The sequence below is a fragment of the Polyodon spathula genome, chromosome 19 (genome assembly GCF_017654505.1).
Source record: "Polyodon spathula isolate WHYD16114869_AA chromosome 19, ASM1765450v1, whole genome shotgun sequence".
NCBI classification, from domain to species: domain Eukaryota; kingdom Metazoa; phylum Chordata; class Actinopteri; order Acipenseriformes; family Polyodontidae; genus Polyodon; species Polyodon spathula.
In genome coordinates, this window is record NC_054552.1 from 21,854,561 (window position 1) to 21,875,124 (window position 20,564).

General features: G+C 38.2%; 1 pseudogene; it reads right to left on the reverse strand.

Moving 5' to 3' along the window:
• Positions 1-5,049: 5,049 nt before the first annotated feature.
• Positions 5,050-14,985, reverse strand: LOC121294523 (annotated as a pseudogene).
• Between the last annotated feature and the right edge of the window lie 5,579 nt (positions 14,986-20,564).

Below are 20,564 nucleotides of genomic sequence, written 5' to 3' on the forward strand. Positions count from 1 at the left end.
TTAAAGTTTCCTGGTTGAAGACTAAGGATCATATGATCAAATGACAGCTTTTTCGATGTAGTTAAAGTGCACATATTTTTTTGCTGAGTTCATTAGACAGCATTTTCCCTCTACAAATTTTATAGAAACTGTTACCGTTAAAGTTTTTCTTAGTAGTATAATTACATGTTCTAAATCCAAACTAGGCAAAAACAAATTCCCTGTTTACGGAAAAAGAGCTGAAATTTATTTAACAACGATCAACACGAATCAGCCATTAACGCCAGGTGTTTTTGTTTGTTTGTTTTGTTTTTTTATCTTTCATACACACAATGCTTGCATACAGATCCTGAAATCTGCTGGAAAATACAATAATCGCTTGCATCCATTTTTTGAGCTTAAAAAGTAAGGTTAAATTTCATAAAACAGATTAATGACCAAAAACCTTACACATGTGATATACAAATGGTTATATGTAGGGCCCTACCAAACTTACGGTCCATTTTTGTAAATTTCACATGTACAATTAAAAAATCTTAAATTTCACGGTTTCAGCTATTTAAATCTTACATTTCACGGTGGTGTAACAAAGTATGAACATGCAATTAAAAACGGCAAAATATAAACATTTAAGTCATCAAGTTAACAAAAGCACGTGACTAACAAAGCAGAAACGCAAAGAAAATGAAACTGAAACCCAGAGGATGATTGTTGCGTTTCTGTTGTTATTATTTAAAAAAAAAAAAAAAAAAATTATGGTTTTAAACGTCATTGTATGCAACAGTAACGCAAAAACTATTCTGAAATGCTGTTTTGGTTCATTCCCTGTCTCTGTGGTGTAAATACCTGTCCGTATTTAGACACAGCACGCTCTGCATCCACAGAGTTGGAATTAACAGACAGTGCCGAGCTGGGAACAGGTCTGTAGCTGGAGAATAGGTTAGGGCCCTAACTAAATGAATTAACAGACCATGCAACACACAAAACATTGGAGGGGATATGTAAAGTTTAGTCTGAAAGTTGTAAGTTAACTTGTTTGGTCCCTCTAGAGATGATGTGATGTATCTCAAGTGGTATATTGTGAAGAGAAAAAGGTTTAAGACTAAAATATGGTATTGTATGTACTTCATAATGCATGTTAATAGACTGGAGGTTGATTATGAAGTGGAAGAATAGTGAAACATGACCCTACTGAATATGCAAGCTGTCTTAATCTTGCACCCTTCTCTACTGAGGTTATTTGTTGGAAGGAGAGTTGACCGTAGTACCACAAAAGGAATAAGATAATTAAAAAGCACTAAGTACACATTAAGATTCATTTTTGTTTGTTTTATTGTTTTGTTTTATGTTAAATTTTTGTTGTGCAAATCTTTACTGCTGGGTGTTTTTCCTGATGGTAGCCATTGACATATTTCACGAGAGCTTTTATAAAGCACCGGTTTTATTGGCTCAAGAATTTGCCCATTTTGACCGATATGTTCGACATTAAATAGGGGGAGAGGAGTCAAGAAGGCTATTGAAATATGGGGGAGGTGGGAGGGGTCAAGAAGGCTATTTCTGAAATGTGGTTTTGTTTAATAACTATTTATACCAGCAGCAATTGTGCACAAGAACGAGACAGACACCAAAATCAAAGTGCTTCTTTCTAAAAATGCTCACGATCTTAAGGCTTCAATAAATCAACATACAAAAAGCTTCTATGAAAACCATTGTTTCTGTTCATTTTTGCCAGGTGAAGTGCTTCAGCGGGACTGGCACAAGTCACCGCATCCTGTAATTTCTCTGTAAGCACTGTAAATAGCTGGCAGCTAGGATTCTACAGGCTCTGGTCATAAAGGGTCCATTCTGATAGAGAATAAGAATAAACATCAGAGCAATAGAACTTAGAACTAGTCAGGATTATTATAAACGTCAGTAATTCAAAACAAAGTGACATTTAAAGCTAATTTCCCTTTAATATAACCATAGAAACTGCAGCAAATTCCACCAGTCTGCTTTTAAATATCTACGCTTCAGAGGGGATTTGCAGAGCGTTAGCTGCTAGACATCAATGGGGAATCAGGTATTTAGTTCCCTCTTCTGTGCTACAGCCTGCTTCCAAAAATAGAAAAGGAAAATCATCCGGCAACCGAGATTGGGCTAATGCCAATAGTGTCGCTTAGATTTTCTTGGTTGCTGTGTGTGCTGATCTGCATGGAGATTAGGGTATTAAGAGCCCTTTAGCTCTTAGTGAGCTGGATTGACACTGCTAATTACATTGAACAAAAATATAAACCCAGCATGCAACAATTTCAAAGATTTTACTGAGTTACAGTTCATATAAGGAAATCAGTCAATTGAAATAAATTCATTAGGCCCTAATCTATGGATTTCACATGACTGGGAATACAGATATGTATCTGTTGGTCATAGATACCTTAAAAAAAAAAAGGTAGGGGCATGGATCAGAAAACCAGTCAGTATCTGGTGTGACCACCATTTGCCTCATGCAGAGCGACACATCTCCTTCACATAGAGTTGATCAGGCTATTGATTGTGGCCTGTGGAATGTTGTCCCACTCCTCTTCAATGGCTGTGCGAAGTTGATGGATATTGGCGGGAACTGGAACATGCTGTTGTACACGTTGTTCCAGAGCATCCCAAACATGCTCAATGGGTGACATGTCTGGTGAATATGTAGGCCATGGAAGAACTGGGACATTTTCAGCTTCCATGAATTGTGTACAGATCCTTGGGGCTCTGGGGCTGTGCATTAGCATGCTGAAACATGAGGTGATGGCGGAGGATGAATGGCACGACAGTGGGCCTCAGGATCTCATCACGGTATCTCTGTGCATTCAAATTACCATCGATAAAATGCAATTGTGTTCGTTGTCATAGCTTATGCCTGCCCATACCATAACCCCACCACCACCATGGGGCACTCTGTTCACAACGTTGACAAACCACTCGCCCACATGACGCCATACACACTGTCTGCCATCTGCTCCCCGGTACAGTTGGACGTACTGCCAAATTCTCTAAAACGACGTTGGAGGTGGCTTATGAAGAGAAATGAACATTCAATTCTCTGGCAACAGCTCTGGTGGACATTCCTGCAGTCAGCATGCCGATTGCACGCTTCCTCAAAACTTGAGACCTCTGTGACATTGTGTTGTGTGAAAAAACTACACATTTTAGAGTGGCCATTTATTGTCCACAGCACAAGGTGCACCTGTGTAATGATCATGCTGTTTAATCAGCTTCTTGATATGCCACATCTGTCAGGTGGATGGATTATCTTGGCAAAGGAGAAATGCTCACTAGCAGGGATGTAAACAAATTTGTGCACAAAATTTGAGAGAAATAAGCTTTTTGTGCGTATGGAAAATTTCTGGGATCTTTTATTTCAGCTCATGAAACATGGGACCAACACTTTACATGTTTCGTTTATATTTTTGTTCAGTGTAGTAGGCATGATATATCTGTATGTTCTGTTTCGTCCATAAATAGATTACTCCTCCTGCATTCTCGATCCATCTCCAACACTCCACACACCCTTAGTAAACCAAGTGATTGCCATACACGTCAGTGTGTATAATATACTATTATTAAGGCCCTACCCATTTCACAGCCCTGAAAAGCGTGACATGCACCGTGAAATTCATTCTGCACCGTGAAATCTGGCGTGTTTTGTGTACTTTTACCCTGTATTAAAATCCAATGAAGTTATGTGTACCGTTATAGGTTCCTGATGCGATTGCTAGCTTGTTTCAATTTAAAAAGAAAGCTCACCATGAACTGGACAGGAGTTATTAACTGACTCTTGACAACAGCTAATAATTGAGCTCTACATATTTGAACTGGTAGCAGTGTTGCCTACTTAGCGAATTTGTCACTAAATGTAGTGACTTTAAGGGGTGACTTGTCGACAATTTTTGTCAAAAGCGACTAGCTACACGTCTAGCGATTTCCAGGACAGTCATTGGAGAAATTCAGAGATGTAAATTAGCCAATACGTTTTGATTATCCTGTATTAGCAACGTCCTTTCAGTATCATTGTCAGGGTAATTAAAATGAAATCCAATAATGCCCCTCCCCATTTGAATACCCAAGGAAAGTCAGTGCGTCATTTGCTTAGCAACGGGCTTAACAACCACAAACCTGGTTCTAAACAAACCAACAACATGGCGTCGCCAGTGGTACAGTTGGTTTGAAGTTCGATATTCATTAGATATTCGCAACCATATCACCTAGACGTTTCAAACCAACTTTAAGTGTGAAGCTGAGCGTTTAACCTTTCTTTTAACTGTAAATCCTATAAATAATATTTAAAATACAATTCTGCAAAGCTAAATATTTCTTTTCAGTGAATAAAATTTAATAACAATAACAGAAACACAACAGAGCGATCCTCTGGATTTCAATTTCCTTTTGTTTTAGCGCAGGGCTTCTCAAACTCGGTCCTGGGAACCCCGTGTCAGCTGGTTTTCATTCCAACCAAGCTCTCAATTACTTAACTAGACCCTTAATTGAACTGATAATTTGCTTAATTAGACATTTTTACTTGTTTTCAGCTCTTAAACAGTTGCATACTTCAAGTTAGCTATAACATTTGACAAGTAACTTGAACTGGAGCTGAAAACAGGTAAAAATGTCTAATTAAGCAAATTATTCTTATTAATAATTGAGGACAGCCACAGTACTGTATCAATTGGATGTTTTCCCCCACCTTCACTGGTTAAGTGCACAATGTGATATGTATCACACAGTACAATTCATTTGTATGATGTGTAAGAAGTCAACCAGTTGAACATGAAGAGGAGACAGCTTAATGTACATTGAAAAGTGGGGTGGTAGGACAAACAGTAACATGGTTGCCTGGTAGGTGCCCTAGCATCCTGTATGGTGTTTGCTGTGTTGGATATTAGTACCTTTGCTCATTTCCATGATGTTATGTATTGCAAGTTTTGTACAAATTAATTGAAAACACTCAAAATAACATTTTCTTGAAACATTGCTAGTGACAAAGCTTAATTGTTTATATATACACTTGCAACAACAAAAAATAAGATGTATACACAGAAAATGTTAGAAGTAAAACTTAATAAACTTTATTTGTAATTATAGTTTTGAAATTCTAACATACATAAAGAGCACATAGTGTAAATCTGTAAACCTTGAATTAAAAATAACAACTATAATAATAAATCCAAAACAGAAAAATAACACTCTGGGTCGTTGAAGATAAACTATTCTTAAAAGCTTATCTGTCACTGTTTAATGAAAGCTGAAGAAACAGATGATCTAAAGCAAGCCCACACGCGTGCAAACCAAGCCTCATCTAGTAGCCTACATCCAGACATAAATAAACTAAATCGATAGTTACATGCTTCTTATTTATGCTCGTCTGAGTTAAGGAAAGAGTGCTGGGGAATGTAGTGATATTGGAGTTTTGTTTTCTTCCATCAGTTATGATATATACTGCAGATGGGCACATCTGAGTACATAGAAACTAAATGAGCTTGTGAGCACGCAAAATGAATCCTGTGAAGTCTATGACATAAAATGCATGACCTTTGTGGCTAAAATACATTCAGATGGTAGGAATTTGTAGGCTCCCTATACAACCTTCACTGAAGTGTGTACAGGTTTATGGGGACTAACTTTCGTGGCATACCTGCCGCTATCGACTCTTCAGCGGTGAATGTGAGAAAATACATGGCTTGGATACAAAAACCACTCTAGCTTTGTCATTTGTTATCAGTAATGGCAATGTCAGAATATCAATTGCATGTTATAAAGAAAACAGAAAGTAGAAAAAATGCCCTTTTGGTTTAGTAGCTTCCTTCATTGTATCATTGATCCCCAGCCTCAAGCTTGCAGTTTATTACTCTACTACAAGATACTGTACCTCAGACACCATTGTAAATTAGACTAGAAAAGGTATTGTACTAGAATCATCAATTAAAGGCAAACCTCAGGTCCTATGAAACTATAGTATACAAAATACATTAAGTTTTGGGAGTGCCACTGACTTTATTATTAAACAGAAAAAGTACAGCGGTTAGTTCATTTGAATAAGGCTATGACCGTGAATACATTATAAAGTCCTGATCACTTCATTGGAATTGAGCAGTAAACACACTAAAAACATCCCCCTTGATTACAATATATCACTGCATTAGAACTGTACAAACAGCCTAGTCTTGACTGGGAATGAGTGTGGGTGATGGGTCCATTACACAAGCCACCCTTTACAAAAAGGTACTTGTTTCTATCACAAAGATGTTGCAGTACCAAGTTAATAACTAGTACTTCCAAGTACAGGTTTTACACATTCACTGCATGAGATTGTCCAAAATTCAGAAATCATTAGATTTATTTGCAGTAGTAGTAACAGTAGTGGCAATTTGTTTATATCAATGTATTGTTTAAAGATGCAGTTTGCTAATAGCACTGGGTATGAAAATGCACTGCCTAATTTAGAACACGACGAATGAGAAGAGGCTATGTGGCTCCTCCGTCCTCATCCAGTTCCTAGTAGCTGGCTGACCTTTCTTTTGTCAGGTCAGGATCCCAATAATTCTACTTATACACTTCCAAGTTGCAGTAATGCAAACATGTAGTTTTAGTTTTTGGTAAGGGAACATTTGTTTTAAGGATTTTTTGGGGAAAAGAGCATAGTTTTTTTTTTTTGTCTGTTTCTAGGGAAGATGCAGGTAGCTGACATTGCAGTGATCACACCTCAAAGTCAACTGTACGGTACTGTTATCAAAAGTGCCCCCTCCCCTTCTCCCTTTTTCTGGTTAAGAATCCAACTCCTATGGCATTAAGCTGGGATAGACAGCCCTTCCAGTTCACGTCTTTATTCAGACCCTGGCAGTAATTATTACACTGAACCCCCTGATCACTGCATTATTCAGAATTGCCTGCCTATGAGATAGAGGTCCTTCAACACAGACCCACGTTAGAGAGTGAGGTGCGCATCTCTTCATGTCAGCTTCAGATGCTTTTGAGTTTTTTTCTGTTCCGAACCCAAGATTTGCCATTAACTGTGCATTCTTTAAATGCAGTTTCTACACAGCGTTAAAGATGTTTTGTAGGATGTGTTCATTCTTCATCGGAGTTGCTGTGATCCAGCGGGTACACCATGAAAAGGAGGTCAGCCCTAGGGGGGACTGCGGGATGGCCTGGTTTCACAATCTCAAAGCCCAGATAGTGGAAGGTCCTGGAGAGTGACACTGTGAGACACAAGACAGTCAGCCATCAAACTGAAAATGTTTTTAGAACAGTTATTTACAGGACATTTTTCCTTTTCTTCACTACATCTGGTATAATCTTGTAATCCCTTTGACATTTAAAGCATCACTTTCTCTGTTATTCAAATTGGTAATCGGGAAATGGTCAAATATTTCAACAGATAATAAAATAAGGCTTACTGCGATCCTCCCTGGCTTTGTAAAAGCAAACAAAGACATAATTCACTTTCAGATTCTCTTCAGCAAACTCCAGCAACACTGTCAACCTGTCAAATTGAAAGCCACAATCAGAGTTCAAGCATACTGGATTACATAAATCATGTATTTTTAATTAATATGCAAAATGACAGCTGCTCTACAAATCCTCCATTAGCTGTGCTGCTACTGTCACTAGAAAACCATCATCACCAATGGGTTTGTTTACAAGGGGTTTATTTCACTCTTATTCACAAATAAAGCAATTTGTATATGGTTCCTGAAAGGCTGGAATATGTATAGGTGACAAGACAGCAGCATTGCAGAATCACAAAGTGGTGGGGCTCAGCTGTCACATGATTCAGGTGTGGCACCATAAAGAGATGTTATCCAAGTTTCAGGATTTGAAGCCAAATAAACCAGGTTCCAGGCACTCCTGTTCCAAGTATGCAGAAACATAAGTGGGTAGTTTTAAAAGAGTAGCTTGATATGTTTACAGTTGCTTTTCTTGATTCTGTTTGCAGTCATTCCAAGTGGTTCTGAGTTCTGTTTCTCCAATACTGAACAGACTTCCTCATTGCATTCAATTCACGTGCCAATGTGACCATGCCATTCTGCTACCACCTACTCTTTCTCAAGCAGAACTGAAATATCCAATTGTCCCATAACTTAAATGAAATTAGGGAGTCTGTTTAATACCAGACAGTTAGGATCTACATGCAAGCTCAAAGCAAGTTCAGAGCCAGGTACAAGCAACTACAGAGGAAAACTGATGATAGAAATGCAACAAGTCAGTGTAAATAACTTTTGAAGCTCCTTCTTGTTTCACTAACAGGACTCACCCCTCCTTGCTGCCCTCTGGGAGCCCCCCTTCTGGAATCTCTATAAACAGGCTGTCATTGGAGAGCACAGTGTCCCAGGAGGAAAAGCGCTGCTCCGTCAACTTGTACTGAAAGCGGATTATGTGCGGCTTCTCGTTCAGGGGGAGATCTTGTGTAACTGTGAGCTTCTCGTCCTGAGGACAGTTTGATTAATAAAATTGAGTTTTTCATTTTTTAAACTGTTTTAGAGAAGGTTAGAAATTTAGTGTCAGTATTTAAAGAACTATTTAACCTTAGAGAATGTTAATAAAAACACTCCTTAAAAAACAAACTCTCCTTAAATTCTTGTGACGGGAGGAATAAATACCAATGTTTTGCAGTGAAGTTCACTGCACTTGTCTACAGGTCTAGTATAGGGTCCATTACCTTGTGAAGGAGCACAGTGAGAGAGTGATCCCTGCCAGTCCCTCGCCCACTCGGGATCTTCACTAGTGGGTGAGGGGCATCAGGAGCACCACAGAGGCCCGGGAGCCTGGTTCCTGGTGCACTGCAGCTGGGGGGTCAACAAAGAACTACTACTGCAGAGAGAGAGCGAGAGAGAGAGCGAGAGAGAGAGAGATCAAATCACAGCACCACTCCACCAACACGATATTATCTGCATTTACTCAGCATTTAACCTACACTGGAGATCCAGAAACTTTATGGGTCCCCATCATACACCTCAGCCCTCCGCTTGACCAGACCCCCATGGTTGTTGAGTGCAGTGGGCTGATGCGCAGGCTGCTTTAGTCATAGAAGTGATGTCACTGCTAGAAACTATGACACGCAAAGCCACAAGGATCTGACAAAACAAGTGGGCTTGAAAACATACCAGCCTGTCAACTTATTGTTTTTTTTCTGTTCTATCAAGGTTTTCCCATCTGCGTCTGACTCAACAACCAAGATATTACACAGGGCAAGTTCAACACAGTACTTCAACCATTCAGTTGAGCTTGAAACTCAAAATATGGAGAGAGAACACAAAGTTGAGCCCACTATTCAGAAAACATTGCATCTGAAATTAAATTATTTCAGATTTTTGTACACCTCCTAGTTTGGTACTACAGCTTTAAGAAATCTGGAGCCAAGACAGAGGGTTCAGATTACATCACAGATAATCACATGCTCCTATGCAATCTGTAAACAGGTCTTTAAATAACTTGTAGCCAAGATCACACATGGGTTGGGTTAGGTTACAGAAAGGTGATCCTGCAGACAGCACCCCCTGGATGAACTTGTGAAAACCCCAAAATCATTTCCCCTTGAGGGGCGATGTTATCAGATTGCACATTGATTTACTGGTGTTTCATACAGAATACGGGCCATTCTGGAGAGCATACTTTTCACTAAGTAACAATAACAATCGTCTTGTCTAATCTTTGCCATTCCGTTAATTTTAGATACATTTTGTGCCACGTTCATACCAATTTCATATAGAAAGCATAATTCACTGCATATCTGGTCCTCGTTCAGTCACACGATGTCAGCTTTAAAAAAAAAAAAAAAAAAAAAAAAAAAAAAACTCTGATTTTACAGCATGGTATTAAACATTCATGCAATAGCTGTGTTAGAAATGCAATTTGCAACTTTTTTTTTTTTTTTTTTTTTTTTTGCTAGACTGCTTAGCTTGCTAAGGTAATGAACTTTGCAATGGTATGTATTTAGTTACTGAGAGAACAGCGGCACATCCCTCTACAACACTGAACTAGGCTGTAGCACCCAACAGAACTGCACCCTTACACTGTACACCCAGCTGCCAAGCTCTCACCCAACTGATCTTCTTCTGGCACCCAGTTCCCAAGCAGAATCAATTCTCACCCCTGGAACAAACAGTCTTGTGTTTAGAGTCAGCCTGAGGACCACCTGCTCCACAGACCCAAACTCACATATCACATGCACGGCACAGTAACTGTGGGGCAGATATTAAGAGCACAGGAGACGAGGCAGGAAATGTCTGCAGCGCTTTCTGTATAATTTGTAGATGTATTTATTTTGTGGTTGACAGTACAAGAGCAGCATTTGCACTGAACTCTAGAATGTGTTGGTAAATGGTGTGCATTACAGTACATGCTATTCACATCCTTTTAGATGGAGGTAATGCACTGCCCCCTTAGCAACTGTTTCCATAATAAACTGCTGACATCGGAAAGCCAGTTTAGCAGTATACACTGAACCCTCCGCCGTGTTCATTATTTCTTCAGAATAATAGAAGACATTTTAGTGGTAGAATAAAAATAGATTTTGAACAAAGCATACAGGGCGATTTATAATTTGTGCCACATTAGAGTTTTGCCTGGTTTTCAATTCTATATAAATGTTGATATTATTGAACAATCCCAAAAGGGTGTGTCACAGTGTCTCTGTCAAAAGCCTTTTTCCTTCGCATATCACCCTACATGTACCCTTCAGTTTTTACAATGCTCCAACAATGTTGTGCGAATTGGGAATCTATTTGAAGATACATCAAAAATGTATATTTTGAAATAGCTTCTGTGTCCAGTAGATGCAGTGAATCATGACTTGCACCGTAAACATTTGTTGCTAAGATCAAGTTAATTGAAGTTAACAGTGAGTTGAAGAGCTTGTTACAAACCTCCATCTAGCTGAGCAGGTTCTAATGGGCTATGCAAACTCAAACACGCCAGGGGGCTAGCAGGAGCAGAGGGCTTCTTCTCTAGAATTTTACTGCCCAGCTACCTCTGAAGGCTTGGGTATGATGAGAAGTGTGTTTATTATACATGTAAAAAATGTCCAGTTCCTCAATCAAAACTGTGTATTTTGTTGTGTTCCAGTATTTAACAAGATAACTAGATTGTGGAAAAATTATCTTTAGTAAAAACACCCTCAGGCCTTTGGCTTTTGTGAAATTTCGTGCACTCTTATAATTTGTAGCTAGTTTACAGTATAGTCATAACAGCCTAGTTTCCAAGGAGGTCCCCACTGTTCTACATGCTCATGACTTTATTCATAAAGTTTTCAAGTCACACTGTTGGCATCAGTATCAAATTATTTCACATTTAAAAATGTCTGTCTTGTACAGCGCAAAAATCACAGGTGCTGACCATAGCTTTTTATTCTTTACTATTTATTGCATGTGCAAGCTTGAAGGTTAGGCTTCAGCTCCCAATTTGAAAAATAAAGCTGTTTGGCAAAGAGATTTGTATTATTCTTTGAATAATAGATTTTTTATTGGTAGAGCTCAGAAATTGAGTTTGGCATGATTTTGAAAGCTACTCAACCTGACTGGTGGGAATACATGTATCCCAGACTGTAATTTCAACTGGAAATCAGGGACCACTGTCTCACCCAAACACTGAGCTGTATGGGCAAAATATGGCTATTCTCAATAAAAGTGGCCAGCTCCACAAATACGTTCCTTGCAGAGAACTTGCCTTTGCACTTGCTTTATACACACCTGTGGCAAAGTGCCCTGCCCCTGGGCTATTTATTTGTGTTGTATGTTACGTGTATTGTGTTAATGTTGGTGTATAGTCATTGGTACATGGGATATAAATGGGTCTGTGTAACACAAGTGGTTTAAAATGTATATTTGTATTTAGGCACGAGGATTGCACAGCACTTCACGTGCAGGTAAAATGTAGTAATATGTGAGCATAGGGAATTGCACTTATTAATTCACGTGCAGTTGCACTGAGACTCCAATCGAATAACTGATTAGCAATCGAGCCTTGGTACAGCTGCATAAAAGCAGCATGTTTTCACTCACTCTGGGTTGTGTGTTCGTGAGTGGAGAACGGGTAAGTAAAAATGTAAATCTTAATTTAACTCACCGTGTTTGTCTGTTTGTCGAATCGTTTGTTTGTCTGTTTAGCGTTAATACATTTTTGTTTGTATATTTATTTGGCTAAAGTGCCATGTCCTGTGTTTTGTTTGTCTTTACAACCTTTTATTTTCTACTTGTTCATTTATTAAATACTGAGCACAACCCAAGCGCTCAGCTTCACCAAACTCCACCTCTCTGTTGTTTATTTGTTGGTTCCTGGTTCTGGTCTGACGTCACCCACTGCAGCCGTCTTTGTGAGAACACCTGTCTCAAGCTGTGCAGGCTTAATGCCAAATGCATCTGTTATTTCAATGGAAAACCACTTCGGAAACTGAACCACAATCCAAAGAAGGACTAGTAGTTTTGTCTTGGTAAAAACAAATCATGCAGCAAAGTCAGAATATATTTAATTCCACACCCAGTCTAACTTTTACTTAGACTTGGGAGTTCTGTTTAAGGGATCTTTATTCTGTCGATTTTACACTTAGACCCAATGGTTTTCAATGGCAATGCTCGATTTATTTATTTTTGTAACCTATGGGTATTCCCAATACTGTAAATGCTGGTAATCCATTACTCATAGATGTTTCTTCCAAAGCTGTATTATTCAAACTTCTTTTTGAGAGCAGATTTAAATATGCATTGTGTAAAAACACTCGGATGCAACATCTTGTCCTAGCTCCAGAGTACTATTTCCCCTGTAATGTTTGAATCACATGAAAGTAATTGGTTGAAGCCTTTGTCTGCATGTGTTAATCTGCACTGTGGTGCACTGAGACATGGGCTATGTGATTGGCTGTAGTATTTTTCCTATGCTAATTACCAACCTGTTCTCAGGCAACTTCACTCCTACTTCATATTGTTTAAAGCGAGCCAAATGAACCGGTTACATAACCACCTTTCAAATAAGGGTCAGCACATGCCCACAGCACTCTCTGAATTCACTCTGCATGATCTGAACAGAGCCCAGTACAGTACAAAGTGGCATTGTAAATACTTCAAAAAGGAATCTGTTAGAACAGTACCCATTTAAAACAATGATTCTGTGCATCGTCTGTCACTGTACAGAAAGTGAGTCACTGTATTAGCTTTTGAACTACACAATCATGTTGTTATTACACTTAGTGTATCTTCTACCTACTATAGTTTCCTCCAGGTGGAAGTCTGTACGGTGACACCTATTTTCTGTAATCATTACAGCTCTGTAAAAAGTCATGAATATTGTGGTCCTCTTTAAATAAGGGCAGTTCCCCTGAATTGTTTTCTCACTGGTGTTGCTTTATGTAGATGTCACCATCTTGCTAAAGATGGGTCTCCCCTCCCAAATAACTTTCCCTGTCTCTCTGCGGAATTCATAGTACTGTCAGACAGATTCAGTGTTTTAACATCACCCTTATTAAAAGGCTGCTAACCAGTGTCCCGCATTCAAACTGCATGTTGAAAGTGCTGTCACACTTGAGTTTTGTTTTACTAACAGTACATTTATTCTGTTTCAGTTACACCCTGAACTATATTTACTTTCCATACGTGTACTATATATCACCTTCTGTGCGTTCTCCTGTATCAGAATGCAGGCCTTTTAGACCATGTTTAAATTCCTTACCGGCAGTTTTCACTACATGCATCAGCGTAGTTGACATACTCGTTCTCTGTAATGGCCTAACAGAAATAAATAGGCACTGTGTTATTCTGACTGTTTCAGGAGGTCGTAATGAGACCTTCAAATTAGCAAGCTTGCTGTGTCCCTCAAGTACATGTTTACTCTGGAAAACCTAGCCAGGCAAAGACAGGTGATACCGGACAGCGCGTACTCAACCTCTATCAAATATCAGTCAGATCTTCACCCTTAAAACACACACATACGGCCGCGTTTAAGTGTTGAGTGACGCAAGAATGACTGCGTGAGGAGCAGTCCTGATCTGGATACATTCATTGTTACAAATCCGATTAAAATTAAAACTTTGAAGTGTAAAGTCTTTTCGCTGTCGAAAAAGAACACCTCGTTTTTTTTTTTTTTTTTTTTTTTTTTTTTTTAGCTTTTCTTTGAGACAGATAAAATATGCAGATATAAACTTCAGGAATGGATCCTGCCAGGTCCCAAGATATTTATAACTACCCACCTCCTCAAAAGCAAAAGAGGGATTGTATTTTATTTGTTTGTTTGTTTGTTTTTAATTATTACAATAAATACTGTTATAACAGTTTTTGGCCTTTATAAATTCTGCAATACAAGCGATTGTTGTTGGTCCTGCGGGGCATAGCAATAGTGTCTTAACTGAGGAGTAAATACATTCTGCAACAAAAGAAAACGCACTAGACTCAATAATTCGAGTGCATGAAGAAATTAAAATTAAACCCACAGATAAAAGTCTAATCGTTAATTATTAACATACAAAATACTTTCGGTTTCTAATTCGAGGTCAATTAAAACGGCGTTCCAAAAGTTTCTTTAAAGTGGGCGTGTAAAGTTAAACGTGAGGATTATTGTGGAAACGAGTCTACATCCAGATACGACAGAGCATACAGTTGTAATTTCTGCACAGAAAAGATGTGTACCAATTACTGGCTTCATGTATTTCTTATTCCCGGATAATTGGCATGAAATGCAAAATAAATACAACATAGGATTTAACTAAAGTTCTTTTGCAAGACGTTCACAAAATAGTTTATAATGTCGATAGGCATATATGTGTACAGTTAAGCAATTATTATAATTATAGAAACAAATTCAACAAAAACCAACACACTACTGCGTGTACTGTGTGTTCTGCAAAGCACATAACACGATTCAGCGCTCAGCAGGAAAGCAAACGAACACTGTCGCAAACAGAAACACTGTGCCTACCTTTCTTGTATATTTATCATGTTCAGCTTCAAGCAAGCGTAATAAAACGGTATCCTTTCTGTCTTCCAAAGTAGTGACTATTTAATAGCAGCTCAACAGAGTAGTTCACCATCCGTAAAATAACGAAATTCTACAGTATGCCGAGTCCCAGAACGCTTGTTTTTCTGTTTGTGTGGAGCCCAGCTTCACCTCCTCGCAATAACAATGCAGCTAAGGCGTCAGCTCCAGGTTATTTTAACACCACGAGCCACGGAATCATGGGTAAAACCAGGAAACATCGCCCGATTTAAATGAAAGCATTTCATATTTCCACGAGCTAATTGTCATTTGGGGCTTAAAATATATTTGTTTTATATGTTTACACATATACAAGTTTTACTTACATAATTAACAACTATTTTCACGCCCGTTATTTAAATATTATGATAAATGCTCCCAACGCTTCTGGCAAATGTCTATAATACAGTATTATATAGTTATGTATCTGTTCCTATACAATTAATACCAGACACTTCGTCTTTTAGACTAACAATCCCGATTTATCATATGTATTGTCAAGCTTCGGCCTGTTATGGACAATAATGTCCGTATTATAAACGTCAGTCTCACACAAATAACATTACCGACATCAATTAAATACTATGACTAAAACGCATTTATAATCTGCTACATAATATTTGTGTTTAATTTGTAAATTTTGATAAAATAGCAGGCAGTAAAGCATTTAAGATCATAACATGCAAGGACAAATAAGGAAGGACTTCATTCATACACCATGTGCGCAAAACAGCAATATCCACGCAGTCATTTTTTCTAACCTTTCCTTTCTTATCCTTGTATTATACTTGCATTGTATGAACTCATGTTTGAAGGTAAGAGTATACGTACATTCTAACACAGCGGTATGTGTGTATGCATTCTAGAATTCTTAAACTGGCTGTATTGTTAATTTATGCGCAAAACATTGTATACATTATATTTGAAGACAAGCCACTTACTGGTTATTTAAACAAATCTAGACTGGAGCATCGCCTCTCCCACGCAAGTTTTTTTTTTTTTTATTATTATTATTTCCAAGCATTGAAGTACTGGGAGATGATTTATTGATTTATTTTTGTTTGATTAAAACAGCGTTACCGATTTTGAAGTTGTAGTTTACAAATGCCAATAAATCATATAACATATTTAAATTTATTTAGATTTGTTCATGGTTACTTCCCACCTCTCACTAAGGCAGTTGATTTCACTGCTGCCATTAATATTAAACTACAAGCAGTATATATACACCAGGTTTATTACTGGCACTAAAAATGATATTGGTCATAGGAAACCCCCCACTAGGTATTGTACTAGTTCTAGTCCCTCTGTTTTTGATCCCTTTATCTTTATAAACAGGTACAAATTATGCAATAATTAATTAGCAAAATACAGTTCTGAAACAGCACTACATTTAGAATGGAAAACTATGCATGTAGCTCTTTGTTATTTTATTTGGAAAATAACAATAAAGATGCAAAGTGGAAGCGAGTGCGTGCAAACTATTGATTTTGTTTTATATCCAGGGAGATTTTAGCCTCCGCTGCAATATTCCACAGAGGCCTAAATGCCTGGCAGTAGATGTTCATAACATGTTATGTAACTCACTAGGAATATGGAACACTGTATGACATAAAATGCCTTATATTTATATAGCATAAGAAAGCACACGTTAGCTAAGATGTTGCATCAACTATAATTTTACAACAGTAATAGTACATTGCTGCATGGAAACCTTTCAGGTATATGAAACAATAATTAAACATTCTATTAATTCTTCCAGTCTGTATAATGTTGGGTTGTGATACATGTGGTAGGCTTGCCATTTCTCAATAGAGTATGTAGGTTCAAATGTGGTTTCTATTCCAAACACTCTGCTTTTGTTATAATCATTTTTTTAAGGTAAGTCTGAGTTAAGGTGCTTTCCCCTATGCTCAGGAGCTGCTCTTGTTCCAGTTCTAGTTGCTGCCATGGATGTAAGTAATGTAGACTGGATAAGCCAAAGTAACGTTATAGAAAGAAGTTCACAATCTAATGGTCTGTCACTTTGGATCAGGTTTCCTTCTGTTTTGCTGACGATACACCACTATTGCAAGAGGTGCATGGGTGCTTACTTAGATGAAGACACCATAGTATATACTGTGTGTTTATGGCTACCAACTAAAAATAAAAAACAGCTCCTGAACTTCTAGTGAAAGCACCTTAAAAAAAAAAGACTTCTATTGCAGGTCAATGACTCAATTTAAAATTGCACCTTTGTTCCTAGGTCAGCATGTAAACATTATGAAATAATGGGTTGTTGCAAAAGGTTTGTAACACTGTGGCAATGTGGCTAGGACATCTGTTTGGGGAAGTAATGTTACGAAGCACAAGAATAACATGGATCATAAAGGTGTGCTGTATTTTAGTTTTTAACCAGACAGTAATCAATATATCAGTGCTTCACTTCCCAACTGTAGCCAGCCAGCAGTTTATCATTGACTTTGACTCTCCCACGATGTCTGAAAGCTGGCAGCTTCGTAGTCATTGGGTGGAAATGATTTGTATTCTCCACTCCCTAAAGGGTTAGGATCCTGTTCCAATGCACTTTCCCAAAGAGACCTTTCCTGCCCAGCTTGTTATGCCATGCTGTTCAATAGGAATAGGATGTCCTGAAAAACCATTGCCAGGTCTAAAATAGCCTGGGAACACATCATTGTCAAGGTAACTTTTTGGTTTAGTTACCATCAACAACTAGGTTGATAAAACTGACAGCACAAACCTCTGAGATTAGGAAATTGCTGTGTAGAGGAGGTTGGAATTCATTACACGTAACTGAGTAGAATGTGTACAGGAAAGTTGATGAGATCCAGTGAATCTTTTGGGGTCTTTTTGGACACACTGCACTCCAGCAATAATGTTGACTGTTTCTGCATTTTCAAACCTGTGCCATACATCATAGGGTTAATATCATAACATCAGTCTCTGTAGGCCTGTTTTCATACCAACAACTGTGACATCACCTCCAAATCCCATAAAGGCACTGTGAAGCCAGTGAATGCAATGCTAAGGTTTAATAAACCCTGTGGGATAAAATACAGTACGCATATCAAAGAGTAGAAAACAGGAGGCAGAGTCCAAATAAGAGACGAGAGCAGGCAGCTGGTTCTTTGTTTTCGCTCCAGAGCTCCCCTCCCTGTTGAAGTAAAAAATATCTAGTTTCCATACCCAAGAGTGTATTTATTTATTTTTTAAAATCTTTTTGATGTCTTCCAACATGTATGTTTAAACGATAGTGCTGCATGATGCACTGCTGTAAAATGAGGTTAAAATCTCTATAACCACAAATGCAGTGGCTTAGATGCTCGCTTACTGTCTGCGTGGTTGCAGATTCACACCCAGCCTCTGCCCTGTTGCATATGCAGTTACTGTTGGTTTGTATAATTAGTTAGAAAGTGCCACGTTGCCTTCCTCCCAGGACAACGACAGAACGAAGATGTCTTAATTTAACAAATCAAATAAATAATTGCTTCAACCCCTACTTAGTGAAATAAATAAGTCATAAGGCACCCTTCTGTGAGATAGTGAATAACTGGAGCTGCAACATTGGGAACACCTGCAATATGTCATACTCTCCTCTATGCAACTTGGCTGTCTCTTGGATTCATTTAGTAAGCATCGTCTTGTTGCTTTTGACCCTACTTGTGGTCTACCCTCAAGATACACTACGTCTAATACATTAACGAAATAACAAATGAACCTGCTTAACCTTTGACAAAATCGACAGGGTTAACTTTGTCAGCTTCTTTTTGGATTCTAAACACTTTATTGAAGTCTCCCCTTGTCACATTAAAAATCTAAGAACATTTTCACAGGGACTCAACTGAACTGAGTGAAATACAGGCACTTCTTATTCTGCTCAGCATGTCTGCCACGGATACACATCCTCTAAAAAACAAACAGAGGGCATACTTCCTCTGCAGCATTGGCCTACTGTCTTTATATCCCGTCTCATAATTCACAAGAGCAAAGTTTGATATGCAAATTATAACCCCAGGGTAATCACAATTTATTATTTTATCATCATTTGAATGAAAATGTTTCTATAAGCTTGTGTTTCACAGTTTTATTATACGCAATGGTGGTGTGAGACATTTTTAAGAGACAAAAATTCAATAACAAATTGCATCACTCACATGCCTTCCATGGGATGTTAGGCAGTGTAGACTGACGGCCCTCAGAAAGCAGCTTTGAGTGATGAGGAAAGCATCCAAAACGCACCCCTCAAACACTCAAGTGAATTTTCTATTCTGATTCTTCATAATATTACATATCTAGTTTTCCAGCTCTGCTTCCCCACCCGCCCCCCTCCCCCAAAATTAAACTTTAAAATTAAAGTTTCAAATCTCTCTTTTCCAATGTTATTCTCATCACTTCTTCATTACTAAAATAAAACATTGCTAGTTGTACAATTTCACAATGCGTTATAACAAATAATATACGCCTTAACTGTCTTTTGTTACATGCTAAAGTGGCGGGATACAGATCTGACTTGTATAGAAGATAAAACCAGCATAAAAAAAAAACAATAAGCTTAATAAATCCTTCCTGGAGCTAGGTTGGATATTATAACTTATCCCTTGGCCGCTGCCAAAGACTGTCTTCTTTTTGACACTTGCGTAATCTTTTTCCACTGCTGGTGTTAATAACAAATGAAGTCTTTACTCTCTAAGCCCCATTGCAAGAGCTTGTTTTAATAGCCATTGCTTGACATATAGCAGTCATTAGCACAGAGTTCTTCATGGTGTGAAAGCCCAATACTTTAAGAGCATTTCTCTCAAGGAGGGCTGAAGTGCTTGTGCCTCTTCGTTTCTCTAGACTTGGTTTGTATTACTCCTTTGCTGCAGCGAGACTCTAGAAGGGTGATGACATCAGCATGTTACTTAAACTGGGTTGAGAAGACATGCTGTCCCTCCAGTGACTGATTAATTTGTTATGCAAATTGCCCCCCCCCCCCTTCAGTATATACAATCTAGATTATATAAAAAGGTCCGAATTGTATCAAAGGATTCTCAGAAGCTTTTTCCACTGCCACAAACCTGTTCATCTGAAAATGCGAGGAACAGAAATGTCGTTTTATAGAAAGATGGAGCACCAATATGAAGTTTTAATAGAGAAAGCTTAAATTGTGTATTAGATGGAACACTTAATATCAAACTGTCCCGTCCCCCCCACACAGTATATGCACATTTAGACTGTACACACCCCAATCTAATCCTTTTTGGTTGGAGTCACTATTGTGTTGTACACCAGGATTGAACTAGCTTGCCTCTCGGTTCTAGACTTCCTTTCATTGTGTATATTGGCGTATTCAGTATGTCACTGGCAAGACTCACAATTGCATTTCCTTTTATTTCTTAAAGCACACAAACCTAACAAATAACCCCAATAACTCTGACCTTGTATGTATTGCCATAATTTTGTAGGTGTCACTTTTTAGATGACACTTGCTAAATATTATACAGCCTGTTCTTAATTCACATTTCAGAAAAATACCTATTTCCATGTCTCTAAACTTAAGGCCAATAAAATATAAAAGCAGAATATTACCAGCTCAGGCACTGTTCAAAAGGTGTACAGGAACC